The sequence below is a fragment of the Helianthus annuus genome, chromosome 16, assembly GCF_002127325.2.
Source record: "Helianthus annuus cultivar XRQ/B chromosome 16, HanXRQr2.0-SUNRISE, whole genome shotgun sequence".
NCBI lineage: Eukaryota > Viridiplantae > Streptophyta > Magnoliopsida > Asterales > Asteraceae > Helianthus > Helianthus annuus.
This window is the reverse complement of record NC_035448.2, coordinates 154,887,683-154,906,499: the sequence shown is the minus strand read 5'-3', so window position 1 is coordinate 154,906,499 and position 18,817 is coordinate 154,887,683. Positions and strand designations below refer to the sequence as shown.

Here is an 18,817-nt window from a genome sequence, read left to right as displayed (position 1 = left end):
TCGCAAAAATAGCTTTCTGTTGACTTTTTAAGCATTCGTTTGACTCGACATTTGAACTAGTTAGAGTGGTGATCAGAGGGAACCCTTTTAGAGGTTTATTACCCACATAAACACCAACACATAACTACCTTTGATTCGACATAAGACTGAGCCATTAAGGATTTATCTTGAAGTCAAACCGTAGTTACGACGGTTTGATTTTTAGCTATATTACTAAGCAAAACTAAACCACAAAGGATTTAAACAACTTACAGAAGCTTGAACACGAAATAGGATGCTAAGATAAAGCTTGGAAGCTCCAGAGATGATCAAGAGAAAGTGTTTAAGGTGTGGTGAAACTTATGCATACAACATGCCTATTTATAGTGTTCAATTTGCCTTTAGATCATTACAACACACTCTATAAATGAGTATGGATGATGGGCAGGTGTCACTAGGTGTTATGGGTCGAGTAGGGGGCGCCCATACTTCTGGGAAACCCATTCCTACATGTTTTACTGCTTTAAACAGCCAACAGCCAACTTTCTGTCGCTGGGCATCGCTTACGGACCGTATGGCTTAGGCCTTGCGGTCCGTAAGCCTGGGGCGGAAACCAGCTTACCCTTTCACCCCCTTACGGTCCGTAAGGCAGACCCCTTGCGGTCCGTAAGGGTTTGTTTTTAAATCTTTTTAAATCTTTTTTAAATGATTACTAAATCTTAGTAATTAATAACGAATCTTTGGTAATTAATAACCTGACCTTTCGGGTTTGAAGGGGTAACTTTGCGATATGGCCCTCGATTATTTACAACTAAGGGCCTCGTGTTATTTACCCGCATCGTTAAGTCCCCGGTTATCTTGTAAATTATTCGGAAGGTCTTAACTTTTATTATTGACGCTTTTAACCCCTCTCGTACGAATTTGATCATAACTTTCTCGTTTTAAAACGGAACTTCGCGGAATTTATATATTATATTCTAGTGAGCGTATTTTACTGTTACAAGGCTTTGGGTACGTCGAAGGGTCACTCAGAGGTATAATTAATCATGTTGACACAGTTAACCCCCGCAGCTTGTAATCTCTCACTTTCTTCCGCGTTTCGCTTCCGTACGATCCATGATTTATTCGTTTGAAGGTACGAGCATCGTTTAGGGTTACTATGCAGTATACTTACCCTTGTTTGACATTTATAACCTTCGAATTCACATACTTTCAAGGTTTGTCAATATTAGTCCTTTATTAAATATAAAATGCCACGTGTAAACTCAAGACACGTGTCAATACATTATTGGACTCAAAATTTCGAGGTGTTACACATTACTACTCCATCAACACTCCCAAACTTGATTAGCAAGTGATGTCAGTCCAGATAATGCACCTTCCCAAAAAATAAAATTGTTTTTTCTTATACATGACTGTAAAAATAAAGAATCTGATTAAGTTAGGATCCACCTTCCATATAATCAAATCAACATAATCTTGTTATATTACTTGAGTTTTTAGATACTAAAGTGTGATTTATACATTTTAATGGGATACAACATCTTAAAACTTCAAGACTTCAGTTTTCAGTTGGAACAAATTATACCTAATTTCAGAGTGGTCAAAAGATGGTATCGATTCAACTAATTTCATTTTGGGATGTATAGTGACGGTAGTGAGTAGTGACAGTTACAATACAACCCTTTTGTTGCCCAGGGCCTTCACGCAAAAAGTATTTTACACTTTATTGAATAATATTTAAAAATCAAACTTGCTTCAAGAATTAAAATCCATAATTTGACTATCTAGAAAAAGAACCATACCTCATTAACAGAACATAATCACCAGGTTCGAATGTAGACTTATCTAGAACATCATAAAATGTCGACTACTTGAAGAATCTCATCCATTGATGATGCTCGTTTCCAGGTAACAGGTTCTCCGCTGGCTTTCAAGAATTGACCATAAGCTGCAAATTGCTAATTAAGATATTAGTTCATATATGAATACAATTAAATAACTAATAGATCCCATCATTTTTCCTTGTATCTTCTTCACTTCTATTATTATATCAGCAAAAATGAAAATGAGAGATTTACATTTTAAACCTTCATAGTAATAGCTTGAAAACAGTCCATCACTCTTAAAATTTACTAAAAGAAACACTATAAATTATAAGTTTAATCCACCAACCCACTTGACACGGTACCACCTGTTGACCTGACCAAACTATTAACAACCTGTTTAATCTGCCAACTATATGACCTGTTTAGATAGAGAGGCTACACGTACCCAGGTTAGAGATTACATTTACGACATGATTAAATAACATGGTTCGGTTCTGGTTGCAGAAATAGTTTTGATTACTTACATATTGTAGCGCGTATCTGAACCCAGGTCTTGCTTATTGCGTATATGTCCTCAAGATTTGTTCTCCAAAAGCATGAGTAGTTGTGTGTGGTCGTCTTTTGTATAAATTACAACATGAGTGTTGGCTATCATATTACCAGTTGTAATTGCATACATCACGTACTCGAGAAGGTTTACAAAAGCCTGCAATAGATATTAGAGTGAAATGTAATAAATTTAAAAAAATTGACACGACCTACCCATGTTGGTAGGCTTAGAAATAGTATTTGCTTGGCAGTTTATACATTTAAATTTGAACCTTCACAATGAGATCAACTGCCTTGCAAACAATCTTGCACCATTCCAACATAAATTAGTAACTATGGACCACTTAATCTAGTTAGGGTTCATAGTTCATACAATGATGAGGGCTTCACATTATGTAAGGTAATCAGCATGACAATTGCCGAAAGAAACGCACCCGGAATTAAAAATAAGAGAAAGGTTGATTATATGAGGTGGCTGCATAAAGAAAACAACCATTCTGCATGATAATCCTCCTCGACTAGTTCGGTTTTGTTGAATAGGTTTTGTTTTGAACGTTCTTTCGTGGCCAAACTATATATCAATTGAATTGAGAGCAGCAATGATTTTACATTAAAATAAAATTGAAAAAAAAGCAAAAACATATGCAACTAAAGAGTTAGATTACATGTTTATGGCATATATCTTCAAAAAGTTAACAACTTAACATGCTCCTAGGTACTTGTGATCGAAAAGTTCTCAACTGAAGCTTTAAGTAGATTTTCTTTTTGAATCATTTGCTTTCTTCATCGGCAGATAAAGTGTTAAGATGTAAGTGTAGGTTTCGCATTTGTGGATGCAAGTACAAATGCAATTGCATACCAGAGGGATTGAAATGTAGTCATTTTTAAGCGATTAGGGCTGCAGAAATGTCTTGGATTGTGTCAGCAAGCCGCCGAGTTTAAAGATCATTGTAGAAATTTTGTTACAAAATGTAACTACCCACCAATGCATAGCTGTAACAAAGCAATCTTCTTGCAACCCCGCTGGTTTTGAAGCATCATAACCTCTAAATAAATAATTATCTAGAGGAATCCCTTCGCGAACATTTGTTATGTCACATGTTCGCTTCTTTAGCACCTGGTGCATGCTATGTGGTACCATTCGCAACTTTGTCTATGTCTGAGATTGACACATATATTTCATCAAAAATGTAAATAGATAAAAATCCTTCCAAACGTTAAACAACAATTAGAGCAGGTATAAAAATCATTCCAAAATGCTCAATAAAAAAACAATCGGAGTGATGTATTAGTTTGTCGATCTATGCATAAAAATAGTCTTATTTAAGAATCTAGACAAAAAATGAAGAATAAAAAACCAGTTAAGTATGTCTACTTTACACACCATCTATTTTACTATTCAAAAAATTCTGAATCAAATGCAGATTCTTCTACATCGTTCAATCGTTTGATTGTGGTGATCGATGAGAGACGATGGTCATGAATCTGAAATGGGGTATGCGATCCCCCCGGTTCAACCACCAAATTTATAAGCATAATCTAGCCATTCAGGATTTCATTACAAAATTTATGATAAAAACGATATGCTTCGTATGAAAAATTGGAACTACGTTACAATAATAAACTATTAAGTAAACAAAAAAATAAGAGATCATGCAAAAGTAGTAGAGATCTTAAATATCTAAAAAAGATTATACATATATATGTACGCATCATTAACAAACACGCAGACTAACCTTGAAATGAAAACATGATGATACCCCATTTATTACTTGCCATCAACAGCCTTGGGAGGCCTGCCTAAGCTGAAACGGAGCTTGGGCCCATCCACTTTAGATGACCAGTATGCCGAAAGGTAAAAAAACGTTACCTCTTTCTTTCTCAATTTGTTCCTTGAACCAGATAATTTAATTTTCAATCCATCTTGCATCCATACATGTTTTCATAATTATAAACTAATGTGTCACATCAATATATATGTTTAGTGGGAACCAAAAATGATCAATCTGTACAGTAAATGTTCCCACTTCCCATTCCCCATGGCTCTTTTCAAGCAATTAGTACCAAAAATAATATAGGCCCAAGTTTATATACTTTTTAGACGTACATATCCTTCCATCTAAAAACATTCTGTGATATTTATTGTCACACCTCGACCCGCAGCGGAAAGGTACGGGGCATGATGATTGCCCATAGCTCATGACAACTAATTATTGTTTCAATATTTAAAGCATATCCATTTAAATAGTCACATATCATATAATAATCAAAATTGTTCATACATTGTTCAATACAAACATATCAAGATTCCAATTTATTTTCCTAAGGCCTATGCTATGTATCCACATCACGTGATCATCAACTTTGAAAACATGCACCACGTTAGAAAAATATATTTTTGGGTCAACAAATAAGTTGGTGAATAATTTCCTCCGTTTTATAGAAAACACTTTTATATTTAATTCTTTAAAAAATATTTTTAACATGCACTTCAAGGTTAGTGTGTAAATGGTCTCATATCATCAACATAGTAAACATATCCATAAATCCAAATTTACCAAACAAGAATACACCATCAATAACAACACAAACACCCAAAATAAATAGACTCCTGACAATAGCGTGCATTAGGCTCAAGCCCCGAGGAGCGAATCTAATACTGTTGGCGATACTAGGCTACAACCCATGGCCGTGGGGAACCTAGTCAGCCGTGTGGATCCACTAGAATAATAGCATGCAATAGACTTGACATCAGATAGCATATAGAATAATAGAATACACATAAGACGTTCACATAATAACACTTGATCATAGCATGTTAAGTAAATCGAAAAGTGTAACGTGATGCACCCCAAAATTTGTAAAAGATTAAAAAAAGAGGAAATGGAAGAAATTACTCACAGGTTGTGAATAGCTAATCCACGAGATTTTTCGCACGAGTAAACGAGGTATAACAATTGACTTAATCACCCTAGAATAAATATAACCAAGATTCTAAATAATGAAATACTTGAATGAAAGGACAATATATTAATTTTAGGAAATTGGGTTCTCCTATTTGGAGACTTTAAATTATATAAAATAACTATTTGACAAAATAACTAAACCAATATAATTTATGTACATATAGATTTCTATGATTAATTACCATGAGATATTCTTAGAATTGTCAATTTAATAGGGTTTAATAGTTTTGTAAATGCCCATATTTAAACAAATTCAATAAAAACCATCTAATAATATTTATATCGCAGATTAAATGATTATCACATATTATGATTAATTATATAAAGGAATTTACTTGTTTAATATTTCCATAGCTTCTTTACTTAAATGATTATAAAAAAATTATGGAAGATTTATATAAAATTCCCACTACAATTATATAATCTATATAAATCAGTAAAAATATTTATAGAACTTATTTATGAAATTCTAGTATTTTTAAATAATTAAAACATGTATAAATCCAAATTAAATTCATGAATTCCCAAAAATCTAGAAAAAAAAAATTTATATAGAAATTCCCTAGTGTAGATATAATCTGAAATAACCAATAAAAATATTTATTGAATTTATTAGAGATTATCTTGTATTTTTATTTGATTTATCTAGTGATTAAAACATAAATAATTCACCAAAATTCCAATTGATATCTAAAAATCCCCAAAATTTACACACAATACACTAGTATGATATATAACAATATTATACTTTTAATTTCATCAAAACACAAGTATAAATCTAAAGCCCCAAATTCTATGCATGAAGAACCCTAATTTCAACTAAAATTAAATTCGGATAAATTAGCCTTCTATCACTGAAATTGATAGAGGGCTTTTATAGAGCACAAAAAATAAAGCAAGTTAGGCTTTGGAATCACCTGAAAAGGTTGAGAATTGAAGGAGATATCGCCCACACAAGTTACAAGCCCTAGAATGTTCTTCGATTAAATTCGCGATGTAGAGATGGTGAAACGGAGAAATTTCAGTGGGGTTTTACATGGTTTAATCAGGGGAACGTATGATAATAGTCTCGGAGGCCAATTTTACGTATTGGAGAAACACCCAATTGTGTTCTTGAAGTTCATCAATGGTGAAACAATTTGGTCACGAATTGGCCCTCTATGATAAGTTCTGAAATGATCGAGTGTTGGGGTACGAATAAGTAATATAGATCGAATGGCATCAACTTCATTGTTTAGACTTATCGAATTTGCTGAATTCATTTGGTTTTCTAGGTGGGTTTTAATGAGATTTAATGGCGCAGCTTGTTGCCCGTTTATCAACTATCTCGATGTAAATTACCTGTTTATTAATAAATTGAAGTCTTAGAATATTAAGAATTAAACTAACAAAAATATAATTAAGAGGTTGGAGACATTGCCTAAGTGTCTTGTTGAAGTTGTTCTCATTTCGCTTTTTCTTTTGGGCCATGTCGAATGGTTTTTGGCCTTGCCCCTTCAAGAGGTTCCATTGTTGCCCCGATGGGGTTGCTGGGTCTAAGGGGATCCCAAGGCTTATGACTCATATTAAACGTCACCATTTTGGTTCGGATGATAGGAAAGATAATTTGAGGCGTGCCATTGCTGAAGACCCTAATCTTTTTACATCTGTTTGTGAAGCCCTTAGGTTGTCTGAATAATGGTTATGTTGGGAGTGCATGTGCCTTCATTCTTTCCGGAGGGGGTGTCACCATGAAGATCGGGTTGTTCGGTTTGTGCCAACGGAAGTGGGTGAAATGGGTTTTATTGTGGGTGTCCCTAGACCGTGTACCGTATCGGAGGTTCCCCAATCTGGAGAGGTATGTGTTGATGTCGCTCTACTTGACCGAGTTTTCTCTCTTCCCATTAAAACTGTTAAGAGCATCCCCTTTAGTTGCCGCTTGGCGTTTGCCCAAGCCTTAACCACAGCTTTGGATAAAGTGGTGGCTATGCCTGATTCGGTTGATGCATGGATTCGACTTCTGCTATTACCTCGGTGTATCTTGCGTGTATTTACGCCGGTTAGCCGCCAGTATAAGAGGTCGGGCAACAGGAAAAATGGTCAATGTCTCAGTATACAGCGGGCGTTGTCCCAATGGGGTGACCGTGAGGGGTTTGGCATTCTCATTCAGTCTCTGTTTGCTCAACCTGTGAAGGAGGGTCCGGAGGGTTTTAGGAAAATGTCTGGAAAAAAAGCGAGGATGGGAGTTCTAATGTCAAGCAGTGTTTACGTAAGGTTGCCGATGGTCATTTTACCGCTGCAGTTAAGGTCCTTTGTTCTTCTGGGGTCGCGCCACATGATAAGAAAACTATGAAGTCTCTTGTGGATAAACACCCGTGCATGCCCCCTCCGACCATGCCCGCTTTCCTTCCATCAGAACCTCACCTTGTAGCGGAGACCGACAGTGTGCTTGGGTGTATCAAATCATTCCCGAAAGGGACGTCATGTGGGAGAGATGGTTTGAGGGCTCAACACCTTTTGGACGCCCTTTGTGGTGAAGGGTCCGTGATTGCGGTTAGCCTACTCAGAGCGATTTCAGCTGTGGTTAACCTTTTCTTGCGTGGGGGGTGTCCGAGGAGTTTGGCAGATGTTTGTTGCATCTGCTCCTCTTACGCCCCTTCTTAAGCCCGATAATGGGATCAGACCTATTGCAGTGGGTTCGATCTGGAGGAGAGTGGTCTCCAAGGTAGCGATGAAGGGGGTGGGGAAGGATATGGGCAAATATCTTGGTGACTTTCAGTTTGGGGTCGGGGTTCCAAACGGGGCTGAGGCGGTTCTTCATAGTGCGAACAGGCTCTTAAATGCGTACCACCGGGACGGGTCGTTGGCTATGCTTACCGTCGATTTCTCGAATGCCTTTAACCTTGTGGATAGAACTGCTCTTTTAAATGAGGTAAGGAAAATGTGTCCATCCATCTCTGCTTGGGTTGATTTTTTATACGGGCAACCAGCTAGGCTTTATGTGGGGAATGATTATATTTGGTCTTCCACGGGGGTTCAGCAAGGGGATCCTTTAGGGCCTCTTCTTTTTGCCCTTGTTTTACACCCTCTTGTTCTCCGAATCAGAGATCGTTGTAAGCTTCTTTTTCACGCCTGGTACCTGGATGATGGGACCATTATTGGAGATGCTACTCAGGTTGCCAAGGCTTTAGATATCATTATAGTGGAGGGCCCCTCCTTGGGCCTCCTTCTCAACATTAAAAAAACTGAAGTTTTTTGGCCTACATGCGACGGGGTGAAGATTCAGGAGGGTTTATTTCCGCGGGAGATTGGTAGGCCGGTGCATGGTGTTAAACTCTTGGGTGGTGCTGTCAGTAGAGATGAGCAGTTTATTAGTGGGTTGGCCCTCAAAAGAGCCAAATGTGCGGTTGAGCTGATGGGATGCCTCAAACGCCTTAAGGACCCTCAGAGCGAACTTCTTCTGCTTCGTTCGTGTATGGGGGTTGCTAAACTGCCGTTTGGGCTTAGAACGTGTCAGCCTTCTTATGTCGGGGAAGCCGTCTCTGTCTTTGACAAGGGGCTTCGGAATACGATCGAGGACATTGTTGTTTGTGGGGGTGCCTTTTTCGGGGACCTACAATGGAGGTTAGCTTCCCTCCCGACACGTTTTGGGGGGCTTGGGATTTGCTCAGCTGTGGATGCCTCTTCCTACGCATTTGTGGCTTCAAGGGCCCAATCTTGGGTTCTTCAAGACCACATCCTTCGCGAATGTGGGGGAGAGCTGTTGGACTCTGATTACAAGGGTGCGTTAGACAATCTGCATAGTTCTCTTCCCGATCTTGATCTTGGCGGTTTCTACATTAAAGACACCGCCCCCATTAAAGCTCAGAAAATTCTGGCGAATGCCTTATATGGCGAAATCGTCAAGACAGTTGAAGAGAAGTTTGCCTTTTCCCCTCGCCAGCGAGCCGTGTTTGAGTGCTTGCGAGCCCCCCATGCTCAGGATTTCATGTCTGTTGTTCCCATCGAAGGTTTAGGGCAATGTATGTCGGCTGTGGAACCGGGCTATCCTCAAGTACCGTTTAATGATACCTCTTTTCCCGGATGATGACCTGTGTCCTGTATGTCGGAAGTGTTGCTTGGATTCTTTTGGGGAGCATGCAGTACATTGCAAAGAATTACCGGGCTTTAAGTATCGACATGATTTAGTTCGAGATGTGCTGTATGATGTCCTTAAGCGAGCAGGGATCTCGGCAAAAAAGGAAGCTCCGGTGAACTTCTTGACTGATCCATTAGAAGGGAGATCTACGCTACGACCCGCTGACATTCTTGTTTTTGGATGGGAAGGAGGGAAACACGCGTGTGTCGATTTGACAGGTGTGTCCCCCCTCGTTGGGCTAAGGGACCCGGGGTTTGTGGCGGGACAGGCGATAACCAAGGCAGAGGCGGGCAAAGTAGCTAAACACGAAAAAGCTTGCATCGAGAATCAGCATGTGTTCGTCCCGTTCGCTTTCGATACATTCGGCGCTCTCGCCCCTGACGCGGTGCGGTTCCTAAAGCGGGTTCAACAGGTGGTAAGCAGTAACACCGCACATGTTAAGGGGCAGAATTTTGTGTTTAGCAGGGTAGGGTTTGCTATTCAGAAAGGGGTAGCGGCGCAGCTTGTTGCTCGTCTACCTACCATTAGTTTGTAATCGTATTGGATATTCATATTTTAATAAAAATATACTATTTCCTTCAAAAAAAAAAAAGGGGAATTGGCCTGTAATAATCCCACCTGGAGCTTATTGGCCATTAATAATCCCACCTCAGAATATTCCCTATACCAGTCTCACCTTTCACCTATTTTTCCTACAATGGTCCCCCGTTAAAAAAACTTAACGGAGTTAAGCTTTTTTCCAAATTACAAACAGATTTTTTAGGGCTTTTGATCAGAACGATGATACGAGTCCATTGGTGTAAAACTTACTTCGAAATTGTGCTCCAAGTGACTTGATTTTGGTTAATTGGAAATTTAGACACCCGAATTGAAGCGTCGTTTTCATCGTTTGGAGCACCGTTTCGAGGCAAGTTTTATATGAATGGACTCGTATCGTCGTTCTAATCAAAAGCCCTAAAAAATCTGTTTGTAATTTGGAAAAAACCATAACTCCGTTAAGTTTTTTTAACGGGGGACCATTGTAGGAAAAATATGTGAAAGGTGGGACTGGTGGGGGGAATATTCTGAGGTGGGATTATTAATGGCCAATAAGGTCTAGGTGAGATTATTACAGGCCAATTTCCCAAAAAAAAAACGTCAAACCTCCAACCCTTCATCTTCACGAATTGTTTGGAACCAAATAGGAGCTCAAACGACATGGAAATAGGTGCCTATGCCCTTGGTCGGGTCGCTTAAAGCACCCAAATCCCGTGGTTGTCTTTACTGCTGCGTAGGAGAAGAAGATGATGGGTTTCAAAATTGGATAATATGGCTAACAGTCCGCATTACATAACAAGTCAAAGCATAGCTAGTTGGTCTCCGTAATGTATGTTAACTCGGATTGCTGGGTTCGAAACTTGGCAGCAGCGGGTTCTTTTTCTTTTATTATTTTCTATTATATTGTTCGCATATATCATTTTAATGGTTGCAGAACTAACACAAAGTGCTTCGCAGCTCAGTTGGTCTGCGTGTTTGATTTAACTTGGTTGCTGTTGTTGGGGACTTGGGTTCGAAGCCTGTCCCCTACTTTTTTTTTCCTTTTTTTCACTTTTTATAACTTTCAAGACTTTACAGTTTAGTCCCTCGAGTTTAAACATGTTGATTACTAGCTTCAACTCAATACACTAACTTAGTTAGTGTATTCTCTTTTATAGATTTTAACTAACATCTAACCTAGTTAATTATCATTATATAATATATATACTAACTAACTTAACTAGGTTTTCTAACCTAGTTACTTAACTTGTTTTTAATATATAGGTTCCATAAATTACAACGCAACTTCTTAACTTGTAACTTTGATATTTTGACGGTTTTAATCCCTTTTTGTTTTAACCACCAATTTAACGTAGTTAATTATTTCCCTTATAACTGTTAATCGATTTAACCGAGTCTCGCTTATAAACCTCCAATTAAGTTCTGGTTTAAATCCGATGGAACCTGTGGCGATTAATTACATAATGAAATAGAGTAATAAAAATTATTATTTTTATTTTATTGATAAAGGTCCGGTTTTACAATCCAGGTCGGATTTCGGAGGTCCGATTTTGACGGATGTTACATTTATTAGGCCCAAAAACATGACCCACTTCTAATAGCCACTTAACCGTCAAACATATTAGAAAGCAACAGTAAGGAGTGTTTGGATGTTTGTTTTGAATCTGATTATAAGTAATGAGTGTTTGGATGTTTGTTTGGCATCTGATTATCAGACTCTGAATAATCACAACCACAAAATCAGTTGCCATAACTAGATAATCATAATCAATGTCACTTTATTCAAACACTAAAAACAGATTAGTTAATCATTTTTATAACACACATCCAAACACCCACCTAACATGTAACTCAATCAGAAAATATACTGCCTACAGTTAAATCACCTCCAAATTATAGTCGAGTGCTTGTTCAACACCCACTGCCAAAAGGCGGTCTATGCTCTCACTTTCACAAGTAGCTGAAACCGCACAGCCAGTTGCAACTGCTAGCTAAACTGTAGAGTAACCTACATCTCTTCCTCCACCCACCACAAGTACCCCCTGCCTATGTACATTACAATTATAAACTTATAAGAAAACTACCAAGTGGTAAAACGAAACATATCCACTTCTAACAACTAAAGTTGTAATGAATACCGTTAGGAAAGATAAAAAAACACAAAACCTTTACTGATGATTTTTTTTTTAAGTTTACAAAACATGTAAGTTTTAACTAACCTCATTTCCAGCAAGAGCTAACCTCATTTGGAGAGTTTCGAACTTGAAGCCTCAAAGCAGCCTGGTGGAAATACAAAGCGTAATTAAGGTTTTTATTTAGACCATCCATGTTAATTCGATGACATAAATGATACAAAAGCATATGCGGTCGAAATGCCTAATGTAATTATGGGTTTCTTTGTACCATCCATGTTTGATGAAATAAAGCATCCAAAACCATGCGGTCTAAAATTTACATTCTTGTACAAGAACAAAAAGCATAAATTACCCTTACATTAAGAGACCCATTTTCTTGTAACTCGTATTTCATGTAAAAACACGTCTCCAGATTTACGGTCAGAAATTTTTCTAAAAATCCTTGTAGCTTTCCTGTAACAAAAGGCATTAGAAATGGGGTTAATTAAAAAATGTGAAAAAATGACGCTCTTGGTCTATTGTTTGTTGACAAACTATTCTTTGGACGGTTAACTTTAACCATTTGACACATCCAACCCAAACAGACATGTTACCCATAAACAGGTCATAATAATTATATCTAAAAGCAAAGTTTAATTTATTGTAGATGTACAACATACCTTAGCATATGCGTGTAATGAGAAATATATTAGTGAACCAAAGAGCCACACCAGCTTATGAAAGTAACTCTATAGATGCTCCTTGATGTCTAAAAAAACAAATCCATAAGATTGACGAAACTTAGTAATCATTGGTCAACGATGCTTGACCTAAATTTGGCTTTTAAACTAATAAAGATAAGCTTCCTACCTCAGCAGCAGTATACACTCTTTATTGTCCTTAAATATAAGATGAGTCACGAAACAATTGTTCATCTCGACCTTTCTTATAATGTTGCTTGAAAATAAGCATTATTTACTCCTTTATTATGTAAAATTCTAATTTTAGCTTATAGAAATAGCTTTGAACCATCCATATTTGTGTTCACAACTTCAAATGTATGAATTGACATATACAAACATATGTGTAAAATACTTTTGTAGGCTTGTTTTCCACATCAGCAAGATAAAATTTGTTCAAAGTAACTTCAATTGTATGGACTGACATGTACAAACAGATGTGCTATACTTTGAAAGCATGTTTTTCCTTAGCAAGATCAAATATGTTTAAAGTATATTCATAACAACAAAGTTATTTAACAAATTAAATAAAGAGTGAATTACAAGTTTTGTCCTTTATCTCTATATCAAATTTCAGGCGGTGTCCTTTACCTTTAAAATTGACGAGTTTTGTACTTAATGTTTCAAAATCTTACACAGTTTGTCCTTTGGTTCTAACCCAGTTAATTTTAATTGTCAAGTGAGGGACAAATTGGTCTTTTTACCTTTTTATTATTAAAAACCATTTTACTAATTAAAACAAAAAGAATATATATAATAGCACACCTTCATCTTGTTCAACAGCCCACCTTCATCTTGTTCAACAGCTCGAGCAATTTTTCAACAGCCCACCTCACTTTCTCTCTCTCTCTCTATACCACCATTTGTGGGGGCAGTCACTAGCACACATTCATCTTGTTCAATATCTCGAGCAATTATTCCTTCAAAAGATCGGTTTTTCCGGTTCCGAGTGGAACCTGTACAACCAAAAATGGGTTTGATTTTGTTCAAACCTTATGAAATTGCTCGTTTTTTAGATGAATCAAATTTTTTTATGGATTTGGTGTCATGGAGTTGTGATTTACCCCAATTTGTGAAAGAGATATTTTCCAACTATTTAATATCATATTTGTCCCCAAATAGTGTTGCTACACCGGCAATTGAAGGGTTATTCTTGTGCAGACCTTTTTCTGAAGCATCATCAGGGCTTCACAATTGCTCTGAAAAAAATATTTTGTTAAGTTGAATTTAGGATCAGGTGAAAAATAGAGAGGGATTGAGGTGAAATTGTTGTAAATGAGTTGGAGTTTTTGGAGCAGAAATTGTTTTAACTGAGTATGGTGATAGTGAGGTTGTGATGGGTGTGACAGTGATGAAGGGTCCGATGGGTGGTAATAGAGGTGTCGGGTTTAGGGTGTGCGGTGTTGGGTGTTGACCAGTTGTTCTTGTGAACGGAGGTGGTGGTGGTGCTAGTGCTAGTGGCAGTAGGTGGTGGTGGTGAGGATGGGGGGTGTTGGGTGTTGACCGGTTGTTCTTGTGAACGGAGGTGGTGGTGGTGCTAGTGCTAGTAGCAGTAGGTGATGGTGGTGAGGATGGGGGTTTAATCTAGATTGTGTGTTTAGAAAGATGTATTATATAATAAATATATTTGTTTTAATATTTAAATGGTTTTATTAAATAAATGGGTAACAATGACCAATTTTTCCCTCACTTGACAATTAAAATTAAATGGGTTAGAGCCAAAAGACAAACCGTGTAAGGTTTTGAAACATTAAGTACAAAACTCGTCAATTTTAAAGGCAAAAGACACCGCCTGAAATTTGGTTTAAAGATAAAGGACAAAACTTGTAATTCACTCTTAAATAAAAGTTCTCAAATATATACCAAACTAGGTTATAACCCAGGAATACTCCCGGGTTGTTAATCTATTTTTCTAAAAAATATATATATACATATATATGAATGAATGAAAATTTCATGATGAATAGGGTAGATTAATCAATGATACGAACGTCTGTAGAAGTAAACATTTATAAAATGTATTACTGAGAAAAACATTTATAAACCCTAATACTAAACACTTTAAGCAGCAACTTCTTCATTAACTTCTTCTTTAACTTCTATTTTAACACGTGCAAGACGTCATTCAGGAATACGGACCAAATATTCTGTGCCTCTAAAAACCATCATATCAAATTTTGACTCCGAAATCATGTCGAAGATAATAAAGTGTTCATCTTCAATTTTCATGTCTTCTTTAATTTGATTCCATCCAGTAGTCATATAAAAAATTTAACCATGTTTTTCCATAACAACCAACCATGTAGGGTTAGGAAAAGCGGTTATAGCAACATGTTTCGTAGGTAGTATGTTCTTCAACTTATGATGAACAAAAAATCTATCGATAAGCTGCAAGTACAAAAAAAAAATATTTTAGATTAAAGAAAGTTTTATAAAATTTGTCAAATACTACTATAGAAGGAACTTAAAAATAATAAATAAAATAATTACCAAATGATCTCTATGTTCAGAGAACTGAGAGGTTTGGCAGTATAAGCAATCACCTTGAGCAAGTGACAAATCTTGATAAAAGTATATCAATCTAAGAGTTAGACTACCTTCGTATTGAAACAAAAGCAATGAATTTTTTGGTAATATTAGTGAGTCAATCATATTGGACCATCCGTCGTGGAAAAAGTACGAAGAACCTACTTTCCTAATTTTGACAGTAAAAGTTCTTCCATCCATCGTAATGATTCAAACCATACAATCAGGAGCTAATTTGAAACCAGCTACCCAATTGTGGTAACTCATCGGTAAAATCTGTATGCAAAGTAAGAATTAATACAAACATATAATAAAGAAACAAAAATGATTATAACATCAACATACCCAAGAATCCATCTTGTTGTTTGATATCAAACGTAAAAAACAGTTAAGCATCTTGACTGATAATCAAAGTTTGAATTGATGAAGATTGTTTAGGTATTATCTATATTTATAAGACAAAGTTATTTAAAGACAGATACCGCATGGTATGATTTTTTACACTACTCTTTCATAAACAGTAATAGTACAACAATCATAAGGCTGATTTAGTTGTTAATTGTGGTATACATGCAGAAAATGCCTGCTGATGTTGTAAGAATTGTCGGATTCAAAAATAAAGTGCATGAGTTGAAAGTGAAGAACATGAATCGAAAAACTATCAATATGAATCTTAGGCGGCAGAAGAATGGAGATGCTGTAAGGTATGCAATCGAAGGTTGGCCGATGTTCATAAAGGAGAATGGCCTTCGTTCGGGTGACACAATGCATTTCACATTTGTAAGTTCAGGAAATCTCCTGATCTTATCACATGTGGATGCAGTTAATGTAGGTTAACAGGTAATCTTACAAGATAATGTAGAAGGTGTTTGTCAAGATGAAATCATGACTCTTTTGTGCTACTGCTTTTATGTATCTTTTTTTTGGACATGCAAGTTCTCTTCTTATCATGTCTTATTTTGGTCGTTGGTAGTTTAATCTTAAAGACAATTAGTGGTATATCATCATGACAGATACCATATTTTTGAATATATCTAACAGTGGTATCGAATCTAAATGCTTGTTGATTATCGATGTTCAAATATATATATTTAGAAATTAAGATGTGGTTGTTTATATGTGTTTTGCATTATTATATAAGTTCTAACTCAATTCCAAGAAAAAAAAATAAAGAGGTAAAGTAAGGAGTAACAAAAAATTAAAAATCACTATGGATTCAGTTTTAAAACGTAAGAATACATGTAAAATTGAGAACAATATTGAATTACCTTTCATAACGTAAGAGAACCAACATCTGAAATCTGAAAGATTTTGGGAAAAAAGAATTTCATTAGTCTCTTCAATGTTTTAAACAATAATATATGATAAAACAAAATAAGAAGCAAAGGAACAATCATTAGCGACGACATGCATTGAAAGTTCAGAAGAAGATGAATATAGTTGTTTGAACGCATTATGCATTTTCTAAACACCAGCAGAAAGCTAAAATAAAACATCATAACACACGGTTATAATTATAGAATTAAAACTTTTATCTTCTAAAAAATAATTAAAACTAACGTAGGTTTAACATCAATGGAAAACATAAAAATACGTAGAAATGATCTATCTATTATACTAAATGAATTCTCTTAGGCCACAAGGTTTATTCTTAGCCAATCATTTTGATGATGTGGACATGTTCAAGGCCAAGAGAATTGAGAGTTGAGCGGGAATTTGTTTTCTATTTATTACCTACATCACACTCTCTCTCTCTCTCTCTCTCTTCAAAACCCTAATTGGAACATCAACCATCACGAGGCATTACGATCTGATGGCAGGAATCGTTGATCACGAATACAAGCCTTCGGATTCCTCTCTGCGGTTTTAATTCTGTAACTTCTCCTTCAATCAGTGAGTGTTTCAGTCAACCGACATTACGATCTGGTGACAGGAATCGACGATCGCAATGACTTTTCTTGGTGAACCCTAGCACCACCAACACCAAAATTGGTAAGCGATTTTTATTACTTTTTATTACTTTTTAGATTTAGGTTTGTTTTCAGTGACGAAATCAATTTTCTAGATTTAGGTTTGTTTCCAGTAACGAAATCAAAGTTGATTTAAGTTTATGGTATTATAAATGAGTGTTTCCGTCGTTTCTGATTCGATTATTTTATGACCTATTTTTTCATTTTGTTATGCAGGGATGAATTACTTGGGGCCTCAGGGAGTATTTTCGCAGTGCGAATACGGACATTTGTGAAATTAGTGAAGGGCGATTAGATTATATCCGCAGCTAAAAAATTGGATGGTTTAATTGTTGCTACAGTAGCTGCAAACTTGCAGACGTGAGTTCTGATCTTATGGTGATAATTTAATTGTTGCAGAGGTTTGTCCCCCACTTTGTTCATATTATATTTATCACAAGAGATTTTGGGCCACTTTGTTTTGAGTATTCAATGTTTTCATTTGTGGGTCTTATTTCTGGTGTAGAATCAATGTATGTAACGACTTATCCCATTTATTTAATTGGATGTGAAAGGAAGAGAGAATGGTGGAAATTGGGGATAATTCAACCTTAATATGACAAAATTCATAGCTAAAAGATTTGTTACAGTAAAAAAACTATTTTTGCTATAAATTATGTCATATTGTCTATGTTGGACACTTGGACTATGGTAATATAGGGTCAAAGTTTGCTTCTTTTTACTTGATTCTAGAAAGAACAAATTAGGAAACTTAAACTTGATTAGTTAGGCTTGAATGAAGATGATTAAGGTATATGATGGTTATGGCAATGGTTCTCTTATATGTCATGTTTAGTTTCTAGCTTTTTAAAGTTTTGAATGATGATAATGGTGTTTCAATATATAGCTTTTTTGTATATTTTTTATGTAGAATAGTTAGTTTCTAATAAGCTTTCTTTTAATACATGAAACCAAATCACAACATACATTTAATTGTCGAACCCAATTTGGTTTAACTAACTAAGTGATCGGTTTGTGTTAACAGAATTCTTCGGGCTTTTGAAAGCATAGAAAGCATAGAATTTACTCTGAAAATTGTGCACTTGACAACATTATGACGTTCGACTAAATAGATAGCTGCAACAATTGTATATCTTGCCAGTTGGATGCTAGGTCAGTCGTGCTACCTTGGGGAGTTTTCTGTAATTTTTCAACCCAAAATGAACAGGCTGGTTCATGGGTCAAAATGGATAAAGCATGCCGGTTGATTGAAATGTTTTTTTCCTGGGTAAGCTTCAGTTATTATTTCCCTAAATTTTCTATTTAATTCAAGTTATACATGAATTTTTAAGGTAATTGTAGATCATATGACCAAATAATTGCTAGGTTTCAAGAGTAACTCTTATTTTGTGCAGAGTGGGATATATGCAGCAAAAGCTTGTGCCACAGAGCAAGGGTTTCAAGCTAATGAAGTAAGTTAATATTTAATTAGTTTTTAATATGGGGGTTTC

The 18,817-nt window shown here is 36.1% G+C and overlaps 1 long non-coding RNA gene across 1 annotated transcript; it reads left to right on the top strand.

Moving 5' to 3' along the window:
* The first annotated feature begins 17,160 nt into the window (after nt 1–17,160).
* LOC110916540 lies at nt 17,161–18,575 on the top strand. The gene is made up of 3 exons (XR_002579828.2): nt 17,161–17,349; nt 17,544–17,728; nt 18,352–18,575. It is a non-coding gene; the product is annotated as an uncharacterized LOC110916540 (long non-coding RNA).
* Nucleotides 18,576–18,817: the final 242 nt, after the last annotated feature.